The 25268-nt window shown below is 45.9% G+C and overlaps 1 protein-coding gene across 2 annotated transcripts in view; it reads right to left on the bottom strand.

Annotated features, from left to right (window-relative positions):
* Positions 1–25268, bottom strand: part of LOC143768005 (uncharacterized) — a 48742-nt gene that overhangs the window by 5795 nt on the left and 17679 nt on the right. The window lies entirely within an intron of this gene.

The raw sequence follows: 25268 nt of genomic DNA, 5'->3' as shown, positions 1-25268 counted from the left end.
TTTACCCCCTGTGACGCCGCACAAAGCAAGCCGGAACCTATGTCATCACGCTGCCCACACTCCTTCATTGGCTGAAAAAATGGCGGGGAAAGCGTCATAGGAAATGCGACTTTGGCGCGAAGATCGCCGACCGCATGGCCGATCCCACAGTGGGATTGGGTCGGGTTTCATGAAACCCGACTTTGCTGAAAGTCGGCGACTTTTGAAAATGTCCGTTCCGTTTCGCTCAACCCTACAGGAAAGTGATAGCATTGAGATCGGTGGGGGGAAACAGCACCTTCCGTTAATCAATGGGCTAAATTTGTAGATATAATACCGTATTAGAATATAGAGTATAGGAATAGAGAATGTCCCCAAAAACTCCAAAGAATCTGGGAGAAGTGGTGTGATTCACCTCTGACGCACCCATCTCCCAAGGTTTTAGCTTCCTCAATTTCACGTTATGTACCCTGATAGGTTTCAACTTTTCAACAGCATGAGATAAGATTACTGATGCAAAAGAAGCAATGAGTGTATCACCATTTCTAGCCTCTAAATCATTAAGTCCTTAAGTTTAACAAATTGCTTATTGTCCTAATAAATGGATGAGTGCAGTGTCCTAATGTGTAAAATATATAGTTATACATTAATATATTGTAATATTTGACAGTGAAAGATACTATTCAAAATATGATGTAATATTTGTAATTGTGTCCTGTATTGTTATCTGTTAACAATCTGATGCATATCCTGTTAATACTGTATATGCTAATTATTTTGAGGGTTATTTTTAATTAAAAAAAAAAAAAAAAGTTTAAATAAAAATAGCTGAATGCTGCTTTCCTTCTGAACCTTGCCATGTGCGCATACAGTAGTGAAAAAACGTATACAGGGTGTTGTCACATTTAAGAGAAGTTGGAAAATAATTTGTAAGGTCCATTTGTTTCCTATTATTCTTTGTGAAGAATTCAATAGTTATCACCACATAAAGTGATACATGTCAGATTTGAAAAATAAGGCCTGAGTAGGAACACAAAACTTCAGGAAGTGGTTAAATCTGACGATTTTGGACACTAACTACAGTAGTCAAAAACTGTGACTAAAGACAATAACACATCTACTGAAATGATCAAACTCAACAGACTTCATCAGTAATAAATGAATAACTAGTGGACAAACCTTTCTGGGGTAATTAGAGTATTTATTTATTAAAACTCTCAGATTTATTCGCCAAACATAGCCAAACGCCATTGGAGTCAATGGGAGGCAAAAACAAACGCATACACAACAAGTTCAAACGGGCCCAAAAGCTGCCAAAACACATCAAATTGTGGGCAGACACCAGAAAAGTGGCCTCAATTCACCCACAGTACAAATTTTAGAATGGAAAAGCAGAACTAAGCCATGCATGAGGTATCAGGGTCTGGGCCAGCATTTACAGCTTTGAATTGAACTTCAAATTAAGATGAGATGGGTGAGGCATCGGCATAGGCCTGCTGTGCTGGGAGCTCTGAAACCACATGCAACAGCTCAACCTGCCTTTATGCTCAGCCATAATCAGATGGTACAAATATCACTTTCATAGACTGTTATTGTCAGAAAATTGTAAGGATAGTAACATGGGTAGTTGACAAAGAAAGTGGAGGCCTGCCAGTCTCTGAGGCCTTCTGCTACAGGCAACACATATGAAGGAGACCCAACCAGGAGTCTACACATTTCCCAAAATTTGTAGCAAACACTACTAAAGTGGCATCAATTTCACCAGAGTAAAACTAGTATAATGGGGACAGACACCTCTTCCACTACTGCCAAACCAACAGATGGAGACTGTAACAAGCAAGGTTGTGGAACCACTGTGCTATAGCCCTCGGAAAGTCTGGAGGGGCGTAACTAGGTGGCCTACCAAATCCGAACTTGGATAAGCAGCAGCAGCAGGCAAACACCCGTGACCCAAGAAGGTACAAGGAACTGGTACCAGGCACTACTTCAGGGCTGACCTACAGAGGTTGGTAGCTGACATCTTTGAGTGGGTAGGTTGGTACAGCCTGAAGGAGGGATGAAGAATGCAGACAGGCACTGTAGGGACACTGGAACCACTGGTGCCAATGGGACCAGCTGAGGAACAGAAAAGCACCGGCAGGTGCAGAATTGACCAGGTGTTACACAGATGGGCACTGGCAGGTGAGGGCTGTACCAGATGTTAGACAGATGGGCACTTGTAGGTGCAGGATGGATCGGTTGTTACACAGATGGGCACTGGCAGGTGCAGACTGGACCAGGTGTTACACAGATGGGCTCTGGCAGGTATGAGCTGGACTGGGTGTTAGACAGATTTGCACTGGCTGATGCGACCTGGACTGGCAGTTACACAGATGAGCACTGGCAGGAGAAGGCTGGACTAGGTGCTACACACGTGCACTAGCAGGTCACACAAATAGTCACTTACAGGTACTGTCAGGTGCGAGCTGGACTGGATGTTACACAGATGGGCACTGGCAAGTGCAAGCTGGACTGGCAGAGGAACAGGAGAGCACTGGCGGGTCCAGACTGGACCGTGTGTTACAAAGATGGGCACTGGCAGGTGTGGGCTAGACCAAGTGTTAGAGGAGCACTGGCAGGTGCAAGCTGGACCAGCTGATGGACAGAAGAGACCAGACAGGTCTGAGCAGATAGGTACAGGATAGACAAGCAGACGGGCGGGCCTGGGGGGCTGACATCTAGCAAGCATGCAAGGCAAACTAACAACATTGCTCAGGCACCTCCATATTGGAGGAGACTTAAATAGAAGGTGTCACCCAGCTATTGGCTGGGGACACCTTAGGGCAATGCATACTGTTACTTTAAGAGGAAGGGAGCATGCACACTCCCTAAGCATAGTGCCCAGGCCTACAATTGAATCTTGGAAGGCACTGCCACATAGGGGGTGAGATGAGGAGGTGGTGTTTTAGGGGAAGACACTGAATTTACTGTCTGTTAGGTATGAGGAAATCCAAGAAAGAGCCAAGTCTGTAATGCCAAGACATCAGAAAGTCTGTAGTAAAAGGAAATGGTCAACTGTGTCAAAGGCAGATACCAGGTCCGGGAGAAGGAAAATGTTATGAACCGGTGACCTTGGAGCCGCATGAGACTTTCTCTGGAGTTGATGGAACCTGTACTGACCGCAAACCCTAAAAATATCCACAGCAGATAATACAAAAATTCCACCATCTAACTAAAGATAAGAAATGTATATCTGCATCTCCAGAGAATCCAACTTGACTGAAAAAATCCAAAAACAGTCTAAGCTGGACAAGAAATAACAATGAATAGCACTGAATTGTAAAGCACACAGCATGTGTGCTGCAGAAACAAAAACCAGACACTTATCTTTGCTGATTTGGCAGCAGGGCAGGGGGAACCAGACAGAGATGCAAAACCTCCAAGAACAATGGACAACTGGCAAGGGCTAATGAATCCTGCACACCTAAATACCCCAGTCAGAGCTGCAATCAGCAGGAACACCTGCCCAGGATTGCAACCCAGGGACAACTGCATTACCACCAACAACTACCGGAGGGAGCCCAAGAACAGAATTCACAACAGGAAAAACTAGCGTTGTTTAGATTTGGGGGTCAGTAGGTTGTGGGTGACTATAGTCAGGGCAGTTTCATTGGAATGGGGTGGTAGGAAGCCATATTGTAAGTAGTCAAAAATGGAGCAAAAAGAAGTAGGAGGACAATTCACAATGGACGTGTTGTTCCAGTAGTTTGTTGGCAAGGGGAGAAGTGAGATGGGGTGACAGCTAGATACAGAGGATGGGTTAAGGGAGGCCTTTTTGAGGATGGGCGTGATCGAGGTATTTTTGAATCATTAGGGGAAGACACCAGTTGTTAGTAACAGGTTGAAGAGGTGAGTTAGGCTTGAGATGAAGACTGTGGTAAGGTTTGCAATGAGGTGGGACGTTATTTGGTCAAGTTCACTGGTGGTAAGACATGATTGGAGAGTAAAGAGGAAAGTTGATCTTCAATGATGGTGAAGTTGATTTTGGAGGAGAAGAGTTGAGTACTTAAAAGGAGGGGCTGTGGGGACTTTAAGCAAAAGCTTTGACTTACGTTGTCAATCTTCTGCTTGAAGAATGAGGTAAAGTTTCAGGTGAGATGAGGGGAGAGGGAGGGGAACCTGGTGGATGAGAGAATTGAAAGTACTGAATAGCTATTTAGGGTTGTGAGACAGGTATGATATGAGAGATTAGAAGTGGGTTTGTTTTGCTGCAGTGAGCAATTGCGTAGCAATTTTCCAGCTTTTGTTACTTGACTGGCTACTCCACTCTCTTTGGCAGCCACACAGCGGTACGCTTTGTAGAGGAGGGTCAGAAAGAACATGTGTTCCAGTAGATTGCAATAGCTGCATCAAGTGGACTCTCCTCCTCTTCCTCCAACCTTAACATCAGACACAGTACAGTCCTCAGAGGTGGCCCATCAATTACCCTTGTTTTCCCCCATGTCACAACTGTCTAACCTTCCAACTGACTGTACGGAACCACAGATGTCTGAATCTGCAGATCGATCACACATTCTATGCCATGGGCATTGGAAGGGTACTCCAAAGATTCATAAGAGAAGGAAATCATCTGCACCAATGCCCACTTTTTTTCAGTTTGATCCTGAGCTGTATTAAGTAGGGTCCAAGCAGAATTTAAACCGTCGTCAACAGACGTTAACCCCAGTGGGTGGGGGTCATCCTGATGAGACTCAGATGCTTTAGGCACATGCGGACTGTTCTGTCTCTCAGGGTAAGGAGTGGGAGAACAGAGAGAATGATGAGGTAGTAGATCCCACTTGGTGTAAACCCAGAGGCATGCAGCTGAGTAGCTCAGCAGAGCAGGAGAAAGGCAAGGAGGTTATGTTGCGGCTTCCGGCAGACACAGAGTTATGCAACTACAACAAGCAATGCGTCCTCAACCCCAAATATATCAGTGGCCAGCAGAGTTTGCGAGTCTGCAGTTGCCTAGCTTGGGTCTTTTTTTCAGACTGTGAAAAATGACACCAATCACATTATCTGCCAACTTTGTTAAAAACGACAGAATAGAGTTAAAATAATGCAACAATTTGAATACTTCATGCATGAACTGGCACATGCGCGATCAACGTGCGTTAATCTTAGAATCTCACTGTGCTAAAATGCAGACTAGCAGGCCTCGCCAACCACCATCCATCACATCAACTGCATATTCTGATTCTTCCTCCTTCCTCACCGTAGCAAGTGTTGTCACACAAGTCTCCGGCCGCAGGAACTCCACTTGTTTACCTGCTACAGTCGGGGTGAGTGAGAGACCTTCAGCTGATATGGAAGTGGACATGCCTGCGGCTTTTGACTGATCTTACATACCAAGCACATCCCATCTTTCTCAATCCACCGTAACATCTCTGCCTGCACCTCCCTCACAGTCCAGCAGCTAGTTGTGTTCACCCTACTCCACCTTATGTCAGCACAGCAGCCAGTCCCCGTTTGTGCAATTGTGCTCAGGCAAAAGATTGTTTCCACCTACACATGCTAAAGCTAAGAGCTTGAACTTCACCATCTTCAATTTACTAATAATAATAACCTTTAGGCTGGGTTCACACTGCGTTAGTGTGACCTGTTTAACGGACTACGTTACACTGCGGCATAACGTGGTGTAACGTAGTCCGTTAATGCCGCCATTGAATGCAATGGCAGATGCATCACTAGCGCACGCCCACAATGGGCGTGCGCTAGCGATGTGCCGTCATTGAGTGACGGACCCTGAGACGCGGGCTGCAGTGTTTCCGGGTCCGTCACTGCTAGCGCAGATAGAGCTAGCAGAGCTCGGTCTGCGCTAGCAGGATGCAAACGCCGGCACTTGCGCTAGCAGCAGCCTGTTAGCGTATGTGCTGAATGGGCTGCTGCTAACGCAGTGTGAACTTAGCCTTATACATATATTCCGCAGAGCTTTACAAGTCAGCAGTTCATATAAAAAACAGTCAAAAGTTACAAAGTTTACGATAATCAAGCAATTAAAGCAAACATAATGAAAACCCTGCTCTTCAGAGCTTACAATCTACAATGAGGTGGGGGTGACAAAGTATAAGTGGTTATTTACAATGATGGTCCAGCCATCGAGGAAATGGGGGGTAGATAAAGGCTGCATGAGGCTTTTGAGTTTGATGGCGAATTATGTACAAAGAAGTAGAGAATAGGCTATATATCTATGTAAAAAGGATTTTGATTAGGGAACATGATAGGCCACCCTAAACAGATGTGTTTTTAGGCTAGAAACCGACTCCATGAGGATGACGTCCACAGATGGGGGTTGTGCTCACAGCCCAACACCGTGCAGGACGCTTGGCAAATTCGACACTGGCACCCTGTGCTCTTCACAGATGAAAGCAGGTTCACACTGAGCACGTGATACACGTGACAGAGTCTGGAGATGCCGTGGAGAGCGATCTGCTGGCTGCAACATCCTTCAGCATGACCGGTTTGGCAGTGGGTCAGTAATGGTGTGGGGTGGCATTTCTTTGGATGGCTGCACAGCCCTCCCTGTGCTTGCCAGAGGTAGCCTGACTGCCATTAGAAACCGAGAGGAGATCCTCAGACCCCTTGTGAGACCATATGCTGGTGCGGTTGGCCCCGTGTTCCTCCTAATGCAGGACAATGCCAGACCTCATGTGGCTGGAGGGTGTCAGCATTTCCTGCAAGATGAAGACATTGAAGCTATGGACTGGCCCGCCCGTTCCCCAGACCTGAATCCGATTGAACACATCTGGGACATCATGTCTCGCACCATCCACCAACGTCACATCACGTTTAACTACAGACTGTCCAGGGGTTGGCGGATGCTTTAGCCCAGGTCGGGGAGGAGATCCCTCAGGAGACCATCCGCCACCTCATCAGGAGCATGCCCAGGCATTGTAGGGAGATCATACAGGCACGTGGAGGCCACACACACTACTGAGCATCATTTCCTTGTCTTGAGGCATTTCCATTGAAGTTGGATCAACCTACAACTGGAATATTTCTTTCAGTGATATCTAGGATGTGGGATTTTAGTGTTCCCTTTATTTTTCTGAGAAGTATATAAGGACTTCAATTATGGAAAGTGATAGGCCGCCCTAAACAGGGAGCGCCTAAAACTGTGTAAGTTGTGGTTAGTCCTAATTTCTTGGGGTAGAACATTCCAGAGGATTGGTGCAACACGTGAGAAGTCTTGAAGATGGGAGTGTGAGGTACGGATTAGGGTGGATGTTAGTCAAAATTCGCTTGCGGAGCCTAACGAGCAGGTAGGCTGAAAAAACAGAAATGAGGGAGAAGAAGGGGGGGTGCGGCTCTGTGGAGAGCTTTGTGGGTGATAACAAGCAGTTTAAATTGGATCCTATAATGTATGGGCAGCCAGTGCAATGACAGGCACAGAGCGTAAGCCTCTGGGTAGCGATTAGCCAAATAGATGACCCTGGTTGCTGCATTAAGGATGGACTGGAGAGGGGAAATTTGAGTGAGGAGGAGGCCCTCTAACACTTCCTCCAGTACTTCTGCCTGCTCCACCTCCTCTAGGGCCTCCACCTACACCCTCAACCTCTCCCTTAATGAGACACACGTTCCAACACTGCAGAAAGAATCCCCCCCACCTCCGTACTGCGCAGCCAGGGCTCAATGCAATGAGGCAGTGTTTAAATGAATATGACTTGGAGATCACAGTCATACAAATCAAGAGTTGTGGACAACTATCCATGCTAAGCATTGGATTTCTCCACTGAACCTGGAGCCAGGGAAGGCCGTGTGCGATAATGGTGCAAACCTGGTGGCGGCCCTACGCGAGGGCAACCACACACACGTGCCTTGAACGGCTCGCATGTTCAACTGATGGTACCGCAATTCCTCCACCACTGTCCCAGTCTGGATGCGCTGCTGCAGAAACCACTGTCATTGTGTGCTCCCTTACAGCATTCCTCTTAAGTTGGTATAAAGATCTTTCGGCCTACCGGTTAACTGATTGATATGCAATGTGACAACACAGTGGAATTCAACTCTGCACATGTTGCAGCGACTGTGGTATCAGCTCCAAGACCTGGTGTAGTATGACATTTTGCATAGCCTGGCACAACGCAGTACGGACATGGTGCAATTCACACTTACAGATTGGCACAGATGAAGGACCTCTGCACCCTTCTGCACATTTTTGAAATGGCTACTAAGATGATTAGCGCTGCCGATGCAGTCATCAGAATCACTATTTCGGTAATCTACATGCTGGATCACACTATGAATAGTCTGTGGGAGGGGGTGGTGGTGGTCCCGGGGGGAAGAGGAGGAAGCAGAGGAGGATGAAGAATGGTTAACAATATCTCTAAGTTCCAGTCTGGTGTATCACTGGTGGTTGCCATTGGAGAAACAAATGGAGAAGGACAAGGAGGAAGAGGTGATGGATGCGCAACAGTTAGGTAATGAAGAGGATAATTATTCACTCTCTGTCAGTGGTCAGTGCTCTGTCAGTTGACAGTGGTTGCCCAGGGGGATGGATTAATGAAGCTTAAGTGCTATCCCGCTACCAACAGACTATAGACTTGGACCTCATGAAAGAGACAGTCCCATAAGCGCTTTCTTGCAGTACTATCTGCAACATGATTTTTGCCCATATTGTTAGGATTCGAAATAGTGCTGACAATTAGGTTGCCAGTATGTTCGATCCACAATACAAAAGTAAATTTTGCCAATTGCTACCCCCCCCCGGAAAGGGATGCGCCCATGCTGCAGTATCAAAATATGCTTGACAGTCTTGACAATGGGTTTCCCAAAGACAGCAGTGATGCACACAGTGTGTGTATCACAGTGATAGGCTTCCAACCCTGGGAACATTGACTCATCAATGCAAAAATATTAGCAGCCTTGCAGCGCTGGAGTCCTGTGTTCCAACCCTACCAAGGACAGCATCTGCAAGAAGTTTGTATGTTCTCCCCATGTTTGCGAGGGTTTCCTCCGGTAGTCATTTCTCTTTCCACACTTCAAAGACATACTGATAAGAAATTTAGATTGTGAGATCCAATGGGGAAAGTGCCATTAATGTCTGTAAAGCGCTGTGAAATTATTGACGCAATATAAGTGAGTAAAAAAAATAAATACCGTATTTTTCGGATTATAAGACGCACTTTTTTCCCAAAAAATTATTTGGGGAAAATGGGGGTGCATTTTATAATTCGAGTCTACCTGACTGGCCACGGTGGAGCAGGGTCGCTGCTCGATGAGGCAAGAGTGGTGCAATGCTGCAGGCTGGGATGAGGGGGTGTTTGGAGGTGCAACACTGCGGGTGATAGGTGGTGTGGGGGCTCCGCTGATATTTTGGGAAAGCCCGGGACCCCTGCACTTCCATGGTTTACATTGCGGTGGACTCTGGGAAATGGCTGCCGGGGGCAGCACATGCACAGATGGACATCTCAACTCCAAGATCTCGGAAGATGAGATTGCACATGCGCCACCCCTAGCGGCCATTTTCCCAGAGTCCACAAGTAAACCACGAAAGTAAGGGGGCTCCGGGCTTTCACAAAATGTCGGCAGAATCCCTGCACCACTGAACACTCGCAGCGTCGCACATCCGAACACCCCTTTCTCCCAGTCTGGGGTCCGCAGCATTGCCCCACTCCTGCCTCTGCCAGCAGCGTCCCTGGGACCCCGCTTCACAGCATCTACCACCCCCGGTAAGCAATAAGAGGCATGGATTGTAAGAAGCAACAACATTTTATTAAAAAAGGTTTTTTTCCTATTTTTCTCCTCAAAATTTGGGGTGCGTCTGATACACCACAAAATACGGTATAAAAAGAAATTGATGCCACTTTTAGTGGTATCTGTCCATAATTTTTGGAAATGTTTGGTATCCAAGTTGGGTCTCCTTCATTTGTGTTGCCTGAATTTAGCACAGCTCTCAGAGCACCATGGCTAGACCTGTTACTCATCCACCAGTTACTGATCAAACTTGAGCAAGAAACACCAAGGTTACTTACCGGTAGCCGTTTTTTTCCGAAACCCACGACAGCACACCTGAGAGAGGGGATCCGCCCAGTCAGGACAGGAACCCTACTGAAAATAAAAGGGTGGTACCTCTCCCTCGCTTCAGTTGGTTTACAGAGCATAAGAGGCAATATGATATAAGCCACCACTGCTCAATTGTCCGACATGACTCGAGTATGGCGGCCCCGAAGCAAGGGGAGAAAATGTCTCAAGGCCTTTTCCACTGCCCACAGTTCTTTCACATTCGAACCGTGACTCCTTTCTACAGGTTCCTTGTACTGAGTGGAATCTCAGGTGTGCTCCCCAACCTGTACCACTTGCATCGATTGTAATAATGTCCTTGACTGGTTTTTGCCACAGGACTCCCAATGTCAAATGCTCCTTCACAGTCCACCAGATTAGGGAATCTCTTGTGCCCAAGGAAAGATATAGTTTTCCTTCAAAATGTCCTTTCAATAATTTCTGCGCGACAGAACTTCCCACTGCAGCTGTCTCAGATGAAACTGTGCCCACCCTACAGCTATTATACATGATGTTAATGAGCCTAGTAGGGACATTACGTTTCTTAGGGTACCGTTACACTAAACGATTTACCAACGATCACGACCAGCGATACGACCTGGCCGTGATCATTGGTAAGTCGTTATGTGGTCGCTGGAGAGCTGTCACACAGACAGCTCTCCAGCGACCAACGATGCCGAAGTCCCCGGGTAACCAGGGTAAACATCGGGTTACTAAGCGCAGGGCCACACTTAGTAACCCGATGTTTACCCTGGTTACCATTGTAAATGTAAAAAAAAACACACTACATACTTACATTCCGGTGTCTGTCACGTCCCTCGCCATCAGCTTCCCGCACTGACTGTGTCAGTGCCGGCCGTAAAGCACAGCACAGCGGTGACGTCACCGCTGTGCTCTGCTTTTACTTTACGGCCGGCGCTCACAGTCAGTGCGGGAAGCGGCCCTGCGCTTAGTAACCCGATGTTTACCCTGTTACAAGCGAACACATCGCTGGATCGGTGTGACACACATCGATCCAGCGATGATAGCGGGTGATCCAGCGACGAAATAAAGTTCTGGACATCACAGCAGGATCCAGATCGCTGCTGCGTGTCAAACACAACGAGATCGCTATCCAGGACGCTGCAACGTCACGGATCGCTGTCGTTCTCGTTGGAAAGTTGCTCAGTGTGACGGTACCTTTAGTGTCATTGCTGGCTGTTGTATTGCAGTAGGAGCCAAGTTCCTTATCTTGATTACCTTGTTCTCTGGCAGGAGGCAGAGCTGTCGCTCAGAGTCCAGTATTAACCCTAGGAAGGACTGCACTTTTTCTGGCACTAATCTTCATTTGGGGGTATTTATTATCAATCCTAACTCTATTAGAGTTGACGTCACTTCTCTTATTTGGTGGGTACAGTGCGTCTCCGACCTCCCTACCGCAAGGAAGTCGACCAGGTATGAAACAATTACTATGTCCCGGGATCGAAGGTATGACATTACTTTGGCCATTACTTTGGTGAAGACTAGTGATGAGCGAACGTGTTCACTCGAACCTGGTGTTCGATCGGACATTAGGGCGTTCGAAGGTGTTCGGTATTCGGCCGAACATCTCGCGGTACTCGAGTGAAATCTCGTTTTTGTTTTTCTCATTTTTGGCGGTTTTTCAAGGAGCCAATCATGTTAGGTGAGCCTTCTAAGCTACTAGCATGACGTAGGGACATGTACAAGACGAGAGCAGTGAGTGGCTGGCCAGATCAGGTGACCTGACCAGCCAATAGACTGCTTTCATTATGTTCGGCGCTTTCAGCCATTTGCAGTGTGAAAGAGCATAGGGACAGACGTGCTGGGGGGACTGGGAATTGATAGGGACTAGAGCAGGGACAAAGACCAGAATTAATCAGGCAGGCAGGGTGCAGAAATCAACAGCCCTTGTCAGGGCTAATCTACGTTTACTACTACTAGTCCTCTCTTGTATTTGCTGGCTAGCTGTGTGGCAGCTGGGACCAGGAGTGCAGCGGCCGCCATCTTAGCTGCGCACTCACTGTCTCAGTGCCAAGTCTCAATCTCAGTCTCCAAGTCAATCTTTATAGGCATTAGGCATTAGGCAGGGATCGTGTGTGCATTAGGCTGGGCTTTATAGTGCGGCGTCCGCCATTTTGGGCGAACGCCGCACTATTAGAATATCGGCTGCTGGATGTTCCTCAGACTCCATTTAGCCTCCAGCACACGCTGTCTGTAACCTCATTTGTGCTGCTGTCTGGGACTTGTAGTGCCTCAGACTCCAGCACACGCTGTAACCTCATTTGTGCTGCTGTCTGGGACTTGTAGTGCCTCAGACTCCGTAGAGTGGTACAGCACACGCTGTCACCTCATTTAATAATAATAATATTAATTATTAATAACAATAATTAATAAATTAAAAAAGGAAATATTTGCGGCCTAAAAATAAAACCGCATAAGATATAAAAATGCATTTTTGAGTGATACAGATATACCACACCTGGCCCAAAAATATTTGTTTAGCGTACACATAAGCGCAGTGTACAGAATACGCAATTCTGCCACATATATAGTATATAGTATATATATATAGTATAGAATACCCTACATTCTAATCCAAGGTTTTGTGTGTCCAAAAAACCGCATTAGATAAAAATTGCATTTTTATAGCACGCCATATCTAATAGTTAAAGAAATAAAGGGTATTTGATGTGAAGAAATACCACAAATATAAACACAGTTTTATATCTGTTACTGGTACCCAAGTTTTGTGGTTCAAAAATACGCTCTGTATTTAGTGACTAGGCCTGTTGCCAGATTTGTGCACGCCATATCTAATAGTTAAAGAAATAAAGGGTATTTGATGTGAAGAAATACCACAAATATAAACACAGTTTTATATCTGTTACTGGTACCCAAGTTTTGTGGTTCAAAAATACGCTCTGTATTTAGTGACTAGGCCTGGCCAGTTTTGTGCACGCCATATCTAATAGTTACATAAAGAAGGGGTATTTGATCTGAAGAAATACCACAAATATAAAACACAGTTTTATATCTGTTACTGATACACATCAGTTTGCTGTAAACCAAGGTTTGGTTGCATAAAATACGCTCTTTACCGAATACGAATAGTCCTTTTTGCAACACGCAATATATCCTCTGTTTGGACAAATAGAGTGTATTTCACCTTCATAACTAGCTTTTCTAGCATAACCTTTACAATGGTGAACCCCAGGGGTAAGGGACGAGGACGTGGTCGTGGGCGTCAAAGTGAGGTTGCAGGCAGAGGCCGTAGTCCTGGGCAGGGTGACACAGTACCTGCTTCTGATGGAGCACTGGAACGCCGCAGAGTACCCTTTTCTAGCTTCCTGTCCCAATTTACAGTGTCATGTGGCACACCCCTATTGGATCCCCAGCAGTGCGAACAGGTGATCAACTGGATAGCGGATAATGCATCCAGTAGTTTATCCACCGCCCAGTCTTCCACGCAGTCCACCAACGCTAGCCAAGGGAGTGGACCTCAGGATCTTTCAGCTCAACCTCCTCCCGCCCAGCCTGGCCCCTCCTTGGAAATTAGTGATTCAAATCCTGCATACTCCCAGGAACTGTTTTCCCAACCCTTCCTAGATTCACAAAGCACTGCTGAGCAGCAACCTGACCAGTGGGTCTGTCCCGATGCCCAAAATAGAGAGCTTTCCCAGTCTGTGGGTGATGAAAGTGGGGATTTACAAATAGTCTGTGGAGAGGTGTCTGAGGATGAGACACGGGTGTCAGACAGTGAGGTGCTTGTCAGTGCAGTAATTCCCAGGGGGGAGCAGGCTGATGAATGGGAGGAGGAGGAGCCGGTGGATGATGAGGTGACTGACCCCAGCTGGGTTGTTAGGCCTAGTCAAGAGAGTGCTTCGGAGGGGGAGGCAAGTGTAACATCAGAAAACGTTGCAAGAGGTAGACGTGCGACCAGAGGGAGAGGCAGGGCCAGAGTAATTTCATCAGACAGAGGTTCAACAAGTGAACCAGTTTGGTCGAGGCCTCGGTGTTCTAAAGTCTGGAGCTTCTTTAAAGAAAGTGAGGAGGACCGACGGACTGTGTTGTGCAACCTGTGCCACACCAAGCTCAGTAGGGGAGCCACCACTAGCAACCTAAGCACTACCAGCATGCGCAGGCATATGAGTGCTAAACACCCAACTCATTGGAATCAAGGCCGTTCACCTCCTTCTGGTCGCACCGCTGCTCCTTCCCCTGTGTCACATGCTGGCTCTGCCAGTAACTCCCCAGCCCAGGAGCCCGGCACCAGCGACTCCCGCCATGCAACCACCCCTGCACCTTCACCATCCCCCCCACAATCCACCAATGTGTCCCAGCGCAGTGTTCAGCTGTCTTTGCATGAAACATTTGAGCGCAAGCGCAAATATGCCTCCACCCACCCACATGCACAGGCCTTAAATGTCCACGTCTCCAAACTCCTGAGTTTGGAGATGCTGCCCTACAGGCTGGTGGAGACGGAGGCATTCCGCAACCTGATGGCGGTGGCTGCCCCTCGCTACTCCGTCCCAAGCCGCCACTATTTTTCTCGATGTGCCGTCCCAGCACTACACCAGCACGTGTCTCAGAACATCAACCGTGCCCTGACCAACGCGGTTACAGAAAAGGTCCACTTAACCACGGACACATGGACCAGTGCTGGGGGGCAGGGACACTATATCTCCCTGACGGCACATTGGATTAATTTGGTTGAGGCTGGGACAGAGTCTGAACCGGGGTCAGCTCATGTGTTGCCCACACCCAGGATTGCGGGGCCTACCTCGGTGACTGTTTCCCAGGATTACTATACTTCTCCCCCCTCCTCCTCCTCCTCCTCCTCCTCCTCCACAAACACCACTTGTAAATTTCCATCCGTGGACACGCCACCTTCAGTCGGCAGCTGCAGTCGCAGCAGGACCGCAGTGGGCAAGCGCCAGCAGGCGGTGCTAAAACTGCTGAGCTTAGGTGACAAGAGGCACACTGCCCAGGAGCTGTTACAGGGCATGACGGCTCAGACGGATCTTTGGCTGGCGCCGCTGAACCTGAAAGCAGGCATGGTCGTGTGTGACAATGGGCGTAATCTGGTGGCGGCTCTGCAACTGGGCAGACTCACACACGTTCCATGCCTTGCCCACGTGTTCAATCTGGTGGTTCAGCGGTTCCTCAAGACCTACCCCAATCTGTCAGATTTGCTCACCAAGGTGAGACGCATCTGTGCCCATTTCCGCAAATCCACCACTGATGCTGCCACCCTGAGGGCAGTGCAACGGCGCTTACAACTGCCAGCTCACCGACTGTTGTGCGACGTGCCAACGAGATGGAATTCCACCCTACACATGTTAAACAGGGTTTACCAGCAGCGCAGAGCCATTGTAGACTGTCAGATGACCACTTCCACCAGAACCGGTAGTCAAGTTAGTCAGCTTCCTCAAATCTACAATGAGGAGTGGACGTGGATGTCTGATATATGTAAGGTGTTAAGCCACTTTGACGAGTCAACACTGATGGTCAGCGGGGATGACGCCATAATCAGCGTCACCATCCCGCTGCTTTGTCTGCTGAAAAAATCATTGCTCAGCATGAAGTCTGAGGCGCATCGATTGTCACAGGAGATGGGGGAAGAAGAGTTGACTGAGAGCCAGAACACCAGCCAGTCTGTTTCTCAGAGTGTAACTGAGGAGGGGGAGGAGGAAGATGAGGATGAAGAGGAGGAGACTGTGGGCGAGACTGAAGAGGGTACCCATTCCCTCTTCTCAGTTCAGCGTGTTTGGGCTGAGGAGGAGGAGTTGGAGGAGGAGGAGGAGGAGGAAATGGAGAGTCGGCCTGTTGCGGAGGGGGAATTCTTACGTGTTGGGACTCTGGCGCACATGGCTGACTTCATGTTAGGCTGCCTTTCCCGTGACCCTCGCGTGAGAAAAATATTTTCCACCAGCGATTACTGGGTGTTCACCCTCTTGGACCCCCGGTACAAGCACAACTTTTCCACTCTAATTCCTATAGAGGAAAGGAGTATGAGACTGCATCAATACCAACTGGCCCTGGTGCACAAGCTGAAAATAGCCTTCCCATCTGACACCGCTAGCGGCAGAGGACGTGGTTCTGAGGGCCAACAAGCGAGGGAGAGGAGGGGAGCAGGCAGCTTGTCAAGCGCTGGCAGAGGATCAATCTCCAAGGCCTTTGCCAGTTTTATGTCACCCATGCAAGAGTATGCCACCAATCCACAGTCTAGACAGAGTAGAGGCGAGATTTACAGAAAGATGGTGAAGGACTACCTAGGTGACCATACCAACGTCCTGCATGATCACTCTGCTCCATACAACTACTGGGTTTCAAAGCTGGACACGTGGCCAGAACTGGCACTGTACGCCTTGGAGGTGCTGGCTTGCCCTGCCGCTAGCGTGTTGTCAGAGCGGGTCTTCAGTGCAGCTGGTGGCATCATCACCGATAAGCGTACACGCCTGTCAACTGACAGCGCTGACAGGCTGACGCTTATCAAGATGAATAAAGCATGGATTTCTACAGATTTCCACTCGCCACCGTGTTAAAGCAGCTCAAACTGAAGTCTGTCATGTCACCGTGCCACTCTCCGTGCTGACGCTGCTGACGCCTCCACATGCTGGGTCTTCGCTACCTCCAAACTATGTAATTGTGCCACTCTGTGGCCTCAATGTGTAAGGAATGATGCTGCTGCCGCCTCCTCAAGGGTCCGTCACCGTGCCACTCTCCGTGCTGACGCTGCTGACGCCTCCACATGCTGGGTCTTCGCTACCTCCAAACTATGTAATTGTGCCACTCTGTGGCCTCAATGTGTAAGGAATGATGCTGCTGCCGCCTCCTCAAGGGTCCGTCACCGTGCCACTCTCCGTGCTGACGCCTCCACATGCTGGGTCTTCGCTACCTCCAAACTATGTAATTGTGCCACTCTGTGGCCTCAATGTGTAAGGAATGATGCTGCTGCCGCCTCCTCAAGGGTCCGTCACTGTGCCGCTCTCCGGCCTGATGCTGCCTCCGCATGCCGTGCCCATAGCTGCCATGCTGTGTCAGGCTCAATTTCGGTGTGTTTCACCTGCTACCTCATCAAAGTGGGTCACTCTGTCACCACAAAGCTGTTGGCCATAATTTGGCGTAATGGTGCATTTGGGCAGCCTCAGAGGCAACTATGCATGCTGCCCCTGCTGTTTCCTGTCCATTCCAGTGTTGTTTCCATCATTTTCTGAGCTTCCCAGGTTTTTAGGCGACCTTCCCTGTGCAGAGCTTTGGTCCTGCTGAAAAATGTTCGAGTCTCCCATTGACTACAATGGGGTTCGTTATTCGAAACGAACACTCGAACATCGGGAGATGTTCGACTCGAACAACGAGCACCCGAACATTTTAGTGTTCGCTCATCACTAGTGAAGACCCTTGGAGCTGTAGACAGGCTAAACAGAAGGGCTGTATACTTGTAATGTTTGACCTGACCTTGGACATAAAGCGCTACCCTGAGGTACTTCCGATACTCCCAATGGATTGGGATATAGTAATAGGCATCTTTTAAGTCTATCACTGCCATGAAGCAGTGTTGGAACAAGATTTTTGTGGTCGTGTTGATTGACTCCATCTTGAAGTAGCAATACTCTACCGACTGATTGAGCTTCTTCAGGTTGACTATGGTTCTCCAGGAACAATCCGGTTTTTGTATCAAAAAGAGGGGGGGTAAAATCCCCTTCCTTCCTCCTGAATCGGGACTTCCTGTAGAACTTGTTTCGGAACAAGTCCAAAGACCTCAGTCTCCAGAGCCGATTTTTCCTGCTGGGACTTCCTTCAGGGTGTCATTATAAAGTTTTGCCTGGGTGGACAGATGAATTTTATTTTTAAACCGTCTTTGATTATGTTTAATACCCACAAACTGGGGGAGATGTTTACCCAGGCAGGGAGGAAGAGAGAGAGCCTTCCCCCTACCTCCGATCTGCTGTCATTGGGGAGATTTTTTTGATGATGTAGAGGACCCTTTGACGGTATGTGCACACGTCAGGATTTCTTGCAGAAATTTTCCTGACAAAAACCGGACATTTCTGCCAGAAATCCGCATGCGTTTTTTTTTGCGTTTTTGACGCGTTTTTCGTGCATTTTTTTCCCAATGCATTAAATTGCAGGAAAAACGCGGAAAATCCGCAAAATTAATGAACATGCTGCTTTTTTTACCGCGATGCGTTTTTTTCGTGGAAAAAAAACGCACCATGTGCACAAACATGCAGAATGCATTCTAAATGATAGGATGCATAATGTATGCATTTTTAATGAGTTTTTATAGCGTTTTTATTGCGAAAAAAAGGCGAAAAAACCTGAACGTGTGCACATACCCTGAACATGTAGCCTGACCCTCTTTTTTCTTTAAAGTCCCAATTTCTCCTATTTCCTGGGGGATGACCTCTATTAAATCTTCTCCTCCCAAAGGAAGGCTTTTTCGACTCTACAGGAAAACGGAGAAAGCCTATACAGGGTTACAGTCTGTTTAGACAGGGTTACAGTCTGTTTAGAAAGGATCGTAAAAATCGGAGAGGAGGAGGGGTTTGTCTCTATGTAAAGTCTTGTCTAAAGTCCACTTTAGGGAGGATATTAGCGAAGGGAATGAGGATGTCGAGTCCATATGGGTCGAAATTCATGGAGGGAAAAATGGTAACAAAATTCTCATTGGGGTCTGTTACAAACCCCCAAATATAACAGAAATCATGGAAAGTCTACTTCTAAAGCAGATAGATGAAGCTGCAACCCATAATGAGGTCCTGGTTATGGGGGACTTTAACTACCCGGATATTAACTGGGAAACAGAAACCTGTGAAACCCATAAAGGCAACAGGTTTCTGCTAATAACCAAGAAAAATTATCTTTCACAATTGGTGCAGAATCCAACCAGAGGAGCAGCACTTTTAGACCTAATACTATCTAATAGACCTGACAGAATAACAAATCTGCAGGTGGTCGGGCATCTAGGAAATAGCGACCACAATATTGTACAGTTTCACCTGTCTTTCACTAGGGGGACTTGTCAGGGAGTCACAAAAACACTGAACTTTAGGAAGGCAAAGTTTGACCAGCTTAGAGATGCCCTTAATCTGGTAGACTGGGACAATATCCTCAGAAATAAGAAAACAGATAATAAATGGAAAATGTTTAAGAACATCCTAAATAGGCACTGTAAGCGGTTTATACCTTGTGGGAATAAAAGGACTAGAAATAGGAAAAACCCAATGTGGCTAAACAAAGAAGTAAGACAGGCAATTAACAGTAAAAAGAAAGCATTTGCACTACTAAAGCAGGATGGCACCATTGAAGCTCTAAAAAACTATAGGGAGAAAAATACTTTATCTAAAAAACTAATTAAAGCTGCCAAAAAGGAAACAGAGAAGCACATTGCTAAGGAGAGCAAGACTAATCCCAAACTGTTCTTCAACTATATCAATAGTAAAAGAATAAAAACTGAAAATGTAGGCCCCTTAAAAAATAGTGAGGAAAGAATGGTTGTAGATGACGAGGAAAAGGCTAACATATTAAACACCTTCTTCTCCACAGTATTCACGGTGGAAAATGAAATGCTAGGTGAAATCCCAAGAAACAATGAAAACCCTATATTAAGGGTCACCAATCTAACCCAAGAAGAGGTGCGAAACCGGCTAAATAAGATTAAAATAGATAAATCTCCGGGTCCGGATGGCATACACCCACGAGTACTAAGAGAACTAAGTAATGTAATAGATAAACCATTATTTCTTATTTTTAGGGACTCTATAGCGACGGGGTCTGTTCCGCAGGACTGGCGCATAGCAAATGTGGTGCCAATATTCAAAAAGGGCTCTAAAAGTGAACCTGGAAATTATAGGCCAGTAAGTCTAACCTCTACTGTTGGTAAAATATTTGAAGGGTTTCTGAAGGATGTTATTCTGGATTATCAGAGAATAACTGTTTAACTCCATATCAGCATGGGTTTATGAGAAATCGCTCCTGTCAAACCAATCTAATCAGTTTTTATGAAGAGGTAAGCTATAGGCTGGACCACGGTGAGTCATTGGACGTGGTATATCTCGATTTTTCCAAAGCGTTTGATACCGTGCCGCACAAGAGGTTGGTACACAAAATGAGAATGCTTGGTCTGGGGGAAAATGTGTGTAAATGGGTTAGTAACTGGCTTAGTGATAGAAAGCAGAGGGTGGTTATAAATGGTATAGTCTCTAACTGGGTCGCTGTGACCAGTGGGGACCGCAGGGGTCGGTATTGGGACCTGTTCTCTTCAACATATTCATTAATGATCTGGTAGAAGGTTTACACAGTAAAATATTGATATTTGCAGATGATACAAAACTATGTAAAGCAGTTAATACAAGAGAAGATAGTATTCTGCTACAGATGGATCTGGATAAGTTGGAAACTTGGGCAGAAAGGTGGCAGATGAGGTTTAACAATGATAAATGTAAGGTTATACACATGGGGAGAAGGAATCAATATCACCATTACACACTGAACGGGAAACCACTGGGTAAATCTGACAGGGAGAAGGACTTGGGGATCCTAGTTAATGATAAACTTACCTGGAGCAGCCAGTGCCAGGCAGCAGCTGCCAAGGCAAACAGGATTCTGGGGTGCATTAAAAGAGGTCTGGATACACATGATGAGAGCATTATACTGCCTCTGTACAAATCCCTAGTTAGACCGCACATGGAGTACTGTGTCCAGTTTTGGGCACCGGTGCTCAGGAAGGATATAATGGAACTAGAGAGAGTACAAAGGAGGGCAACAAAGTTAATAAAGGGGATGGGAGAACTACAATACCCAGATAGATTAGCAAAATTAGGATTATTTAGTCTAGAAAAAAGACGACTGAGGGGCGATCTAATAACCATGTATAAGTATATAAGGGGACAATACAAATATCTCGCTGAGGATCTGTTTATACCAAGGAAGGTGACGGGCACAAGGGGGCATTCTTTGCGTCTGGAGGAGAGAAGGTTTTTCCACCAACATAGAAGAGGATTCTTTACTGTTAGGGCAGTGAGAATCTGGAATTGCTTGCCTGAGGAGGTGGTGATGGCGAACTCAGTCGAGGGGTTCAAGAGAGGCCTGGATGTCTTCCTGGAGCAGAACAATATTGTATCATACAATTATTAGGTTCTGTAGAAGGATATAGATCTGGGGATTTATTATGATGGAATATAGGAATATAGGCTGAACTGGATGGACAAATGTCTTTTTTCGGCCTTACTAACTATGTTACTATGTTACTATGTTACTATATTTCTATCCCCTGCTTGATCCAAAAATTTCTTCAAATTTTTTACCAAAAAGGAATTGACCATCACACCGGATGGAGCACAGTCTATGTTTAGATGGTAAATCTCTCAACACCCTTTGAGCCACTGGGCTCGTCTTGCTGCATTGGACAAGCCCGCTGCTCTGGCTGTTAATCTTGCAGAATCCGTTGAGGAATCTGCTAAGAAAGCTGCTGCTCCATGCACTAAGGTCATATTTGCTAGGATATCGTCTCTTGGCACTTTATCTCTCAGCTGATCCTTTATCTGCTGTAGTCAGATCATGAGAGCACGGACCGTACATGTTCCAGCTATTGCTGGTTTTAATCCCCCTGCCGTCGCTTCCCAGACGTGTCTTAAAAAGCCGTCTGCCTTTTTATCTAGAGAGTCTTTTAGTCCTCTAAAAGACGCCCGAGTCCTCTAAACGTAGGGATGATTTTTTTTAAGGATCTAGCCACGGCACCATCGGTTTTAGGGATTTTTCATCAAGCTTCGGAGTCATTCTCCTCAAACGGGTACCTCCTTTTTGATGAAAAAGGTAAAGTACTCATTCTCTCTTCTCTTCTCTCTCCTCCGCTTCCCCCCTCTGCAAATCTCTTCACTGGCTCCCATTCCCTCAGCATATCCAGTTCAAATTACTAATACTGACCTACAAAGCCATCCATAACCTGTCTCCTCCATATATCTCTGAACTAATCTCCCGATATCTTCCCTCACGTAATCTCCGGTCCTCCCAAGACCTCCTTCTCTCCTCCACACTTATTCGCTCCTCATCCAATCGCCTCCAAGACTTCTCCCGAATATCCCCCATCCTCTGGAACTCTCTGCCCCAACACGTCCGACTATCAACCACAGTCGGATCCTTCAGATGGAACCTGAAAACTCATCTCTTCAGGAAAGCCTACAGCCTGCACTGACCCCGCTGCCTCCTCATCACTACTGAAGCTACCGCCTCACCAACAGCGGAGCTCCTGCAACCCCCAACCTACTGTCTCCTTCCCCATAATCCTGTAGAATGTAAGCCCGCAAGGGCAGGGTCCTCGCCCCTCTGTATCAGTCTGTCATTGTTAGTTTGTTTACTGTAAGTGATATCTGTAACCTGTATGTAACCCCTTCTCATGTACAGCACCATGGAATTAATGGTGCTATATAAATAAATAATAATAATAATAATAATTCTCTCAGGCCTTTTCCATTCTTTATCAATCAATGCCTTTATTTTTGCATTGCAGGGAATGTGTGTTTCCTTTTTTCCTCCAACCCACCGAACATGACATCCTCTAATGACCTAGGTGTTTTCTCTTCCTTAAGGCCCATTGTAGACCGGACTGCTTTGACCAGTCTTTCTACATCAAAAGTTGGGAAACATGTTCGCCCCCCTATATCACTGTCCGAGGAGGATTCAAATCACCCCGCTTTCAAAATAAAACAATAAAAAAAAAAAATCAAACATACACATATTTGGTATCGCCGGGTTCAAAATCACCCGATCAATTAAAAAAAAGAAAACGAATAACCTGATCGCTAAATGGCATAGAGAGAAAAAAAAGTAAAAACACCAAAATTACGTTATTTTGGTCGGCGCAACATTGCATTAAACTGCAATAACAGGTGATCAAAAGATTGTATCTGCACCAAAATGGTATCAATAAAAACGTCAGTTCGCTGAGCAAAAAATAAGCCCTCACCCAACCCGAGATCACAAAAAATGGAGACACTATGATTATCGGAAAATGGCACAATTTTTTTCTTAAAGTTTGGAATTTTTTTCACCACATAGATATGCAAGAACATAGACATGTTTGGTGTCTATGAACTCGGAATGACCTGGAGAATCATAATGGCAGGTAATTTTTAGCATTTAGTGAACTTAGTAAAAAGCATAACAAAAACATGTGTGGGATTGCACTTTCTTTGCAATTTCACTGCACTTTTTTCCCCGTTTTCTAGTACACGACATGGCAAAACCAATGGTGTTGTTCAAAAGTACAACTTGTCTAGCAAAACGCAAGCCCTACATGGCCATATTTCCAGAAAAAAAAAAGTTATGGCTCTGGGAAGAAGGGGAGCGAAAAACTAAAACGCAAAACCGAGAAAAGCTCCGAGTGTTAAAGACCACGCTATTAGCACAAAGAATTTATATTGTGAAATGTGGACTTCTGGGTGGAGCACAATAGGGGCCCAAAATAATTAAAAGATAAAATGTGGCCTGCTTTATGTAGCGCGGTAGTTACAGAAGAAAAAATATTTTTACTGTGGACGAGGTTTGGATACAGAAGAATCTGAGCACAAAGAATTACAACTTCAGATGTGGCCAAACTTTGGAGCATGGTAGTAACAGAACAAACTTATATTTTATCATGTGTATACCTGTATGGACTGAGCAATATGTGCACCAAAGAATAAAACGAGGAAATGTAACCAGCTTTAAGTAGCATGATAGTGAGAAAACCAATTTCAATTTTAATCATGTATACCCCAGTATGAAGAACAATATCAGCACCCACAAATTTCAAACTGACATCTGGCCTGCTGTATGACATTACTAACAGAAGAAAGTATTTTCTTTTACTGTGGATGAGGCCTTTATACAATAGAATATATGCCCAAAACAATTTCAAACTCAGATCTAGCCTGCTGTATCATGTTTGTCACAGAAAAAAAAATAATTTTTTTACTCTGCATGATTCTTGCACACAGCTGAATTTTACCACCACTAAATGACAAGGTGGGACATGACGTGCTGAATCACGTTAGCAACTGCAAAAAATATTTCTTTTACTGTGCAACATCTCTGCACATGGAACCATTTCACCGCCACTGAATGACAAAGTGCGATGTGGCATGCTGAATCACGTTAGGGACTGCAATTCTTTTTTTTACTGTGCAACAGGTCAAATCATAGAACAATTTCACCGCCACTGTATGAAAGTAGGATATAGTGGTCTGCATCAAATTTAGTAACTGAAAAAAATGTTTTTTTTTACCTTTGCATAAGCCCTGCACACAGCTGAATTTCACCGCCATTAAATGACAAGGTGGGATATGGCGGGCTGTATCACGTTAAACAAAAAAAAAAAAAATGTTTACTCTGCAACAGCTGTGCAGAAAGATGAATTTCACCACCACTAAATGACAAGATGAGATATGGCATGCTGAATCAAGTTAGCAACTGCCAAAAATGTTTTTTTTCTGTGCAACAAGTCAAATCACAGAACAATTTCACCGCCACTAAATTACAGGAATATTGCGTGCTGTATCACGTTTAGCAACTGAAATTATAAGATTTAGAAAGGTCTACTTGTGCACGGAGCACAATAGAAGCAGTGCACAACACACTTCTATTAACCCTCAACTGGTGAAGTGGGGTTTGCCACACCCCAGGGAATTTGTATTCGGCTGCCATTCATTGAAAAATGCTGGTATGAGAATACGTGTCTCACTAGCTTCCATCCATTTCCTTGTCAACAGGATGTCGTCAAGGCCTCTCTCTTCTGGCCACGCATAACAGAGCTAGCTGTCGCTAAGTGCTGTTTTGGCCTTGCTGTACCCCACATCACCACTCATGTAATTCTTTTTTGCACATTTTCAAATTTTTAAAACTTATTTATTTTTATAAAAGTACTGTATTACATTTTCCGATACTTGTGGGTGTCAAAAATTTGTTATACTCATGTGTAATCAATCGCCAATAAGACAACGATTAAAACAAACGTGATCTTTGCATTTTCTGTAAAAATATCTCTTATTTAGAAATCCCCCACATCACTAGTTGTGTGACAAAAACCCCACCTCGCCAGTTGAGGGTTAAATGTGCCCTGCTGTTTTTGTCTGTGGAATTCAGAAATGGTACAAAAAAAATCTGCTGGAAGGTCGATTTCACATCCACACAGGACATTAGCCATCTAAACTATCTGACTTAGATTTTTAGCTAGATAGCTAGGTGCTTGTTTCTATCAGCTCTTAGGCCCAGCATCAGGAACGTCCTCT

The sequence above is a fragment of the Ranitomeya variabilis genome, chromosome 4 (genome assembly GCF_051348905.1).
Source record: "Ranitomeya variabilis isolate aRanVar5 chromosome 4, aRanVar5.hap1, whole genome shotgun sequence".
In the NCBI taxonomy this organism is placed as follows: Eukaryota; Metazoa; Chordata; class Amphibia; order Anura; family Dendrobatidae; genus Ranitomeya; species Ranitomeya variabilis.
This window is presented reverse-complemented; position numbering and strand designations above follow the sequence as displayed.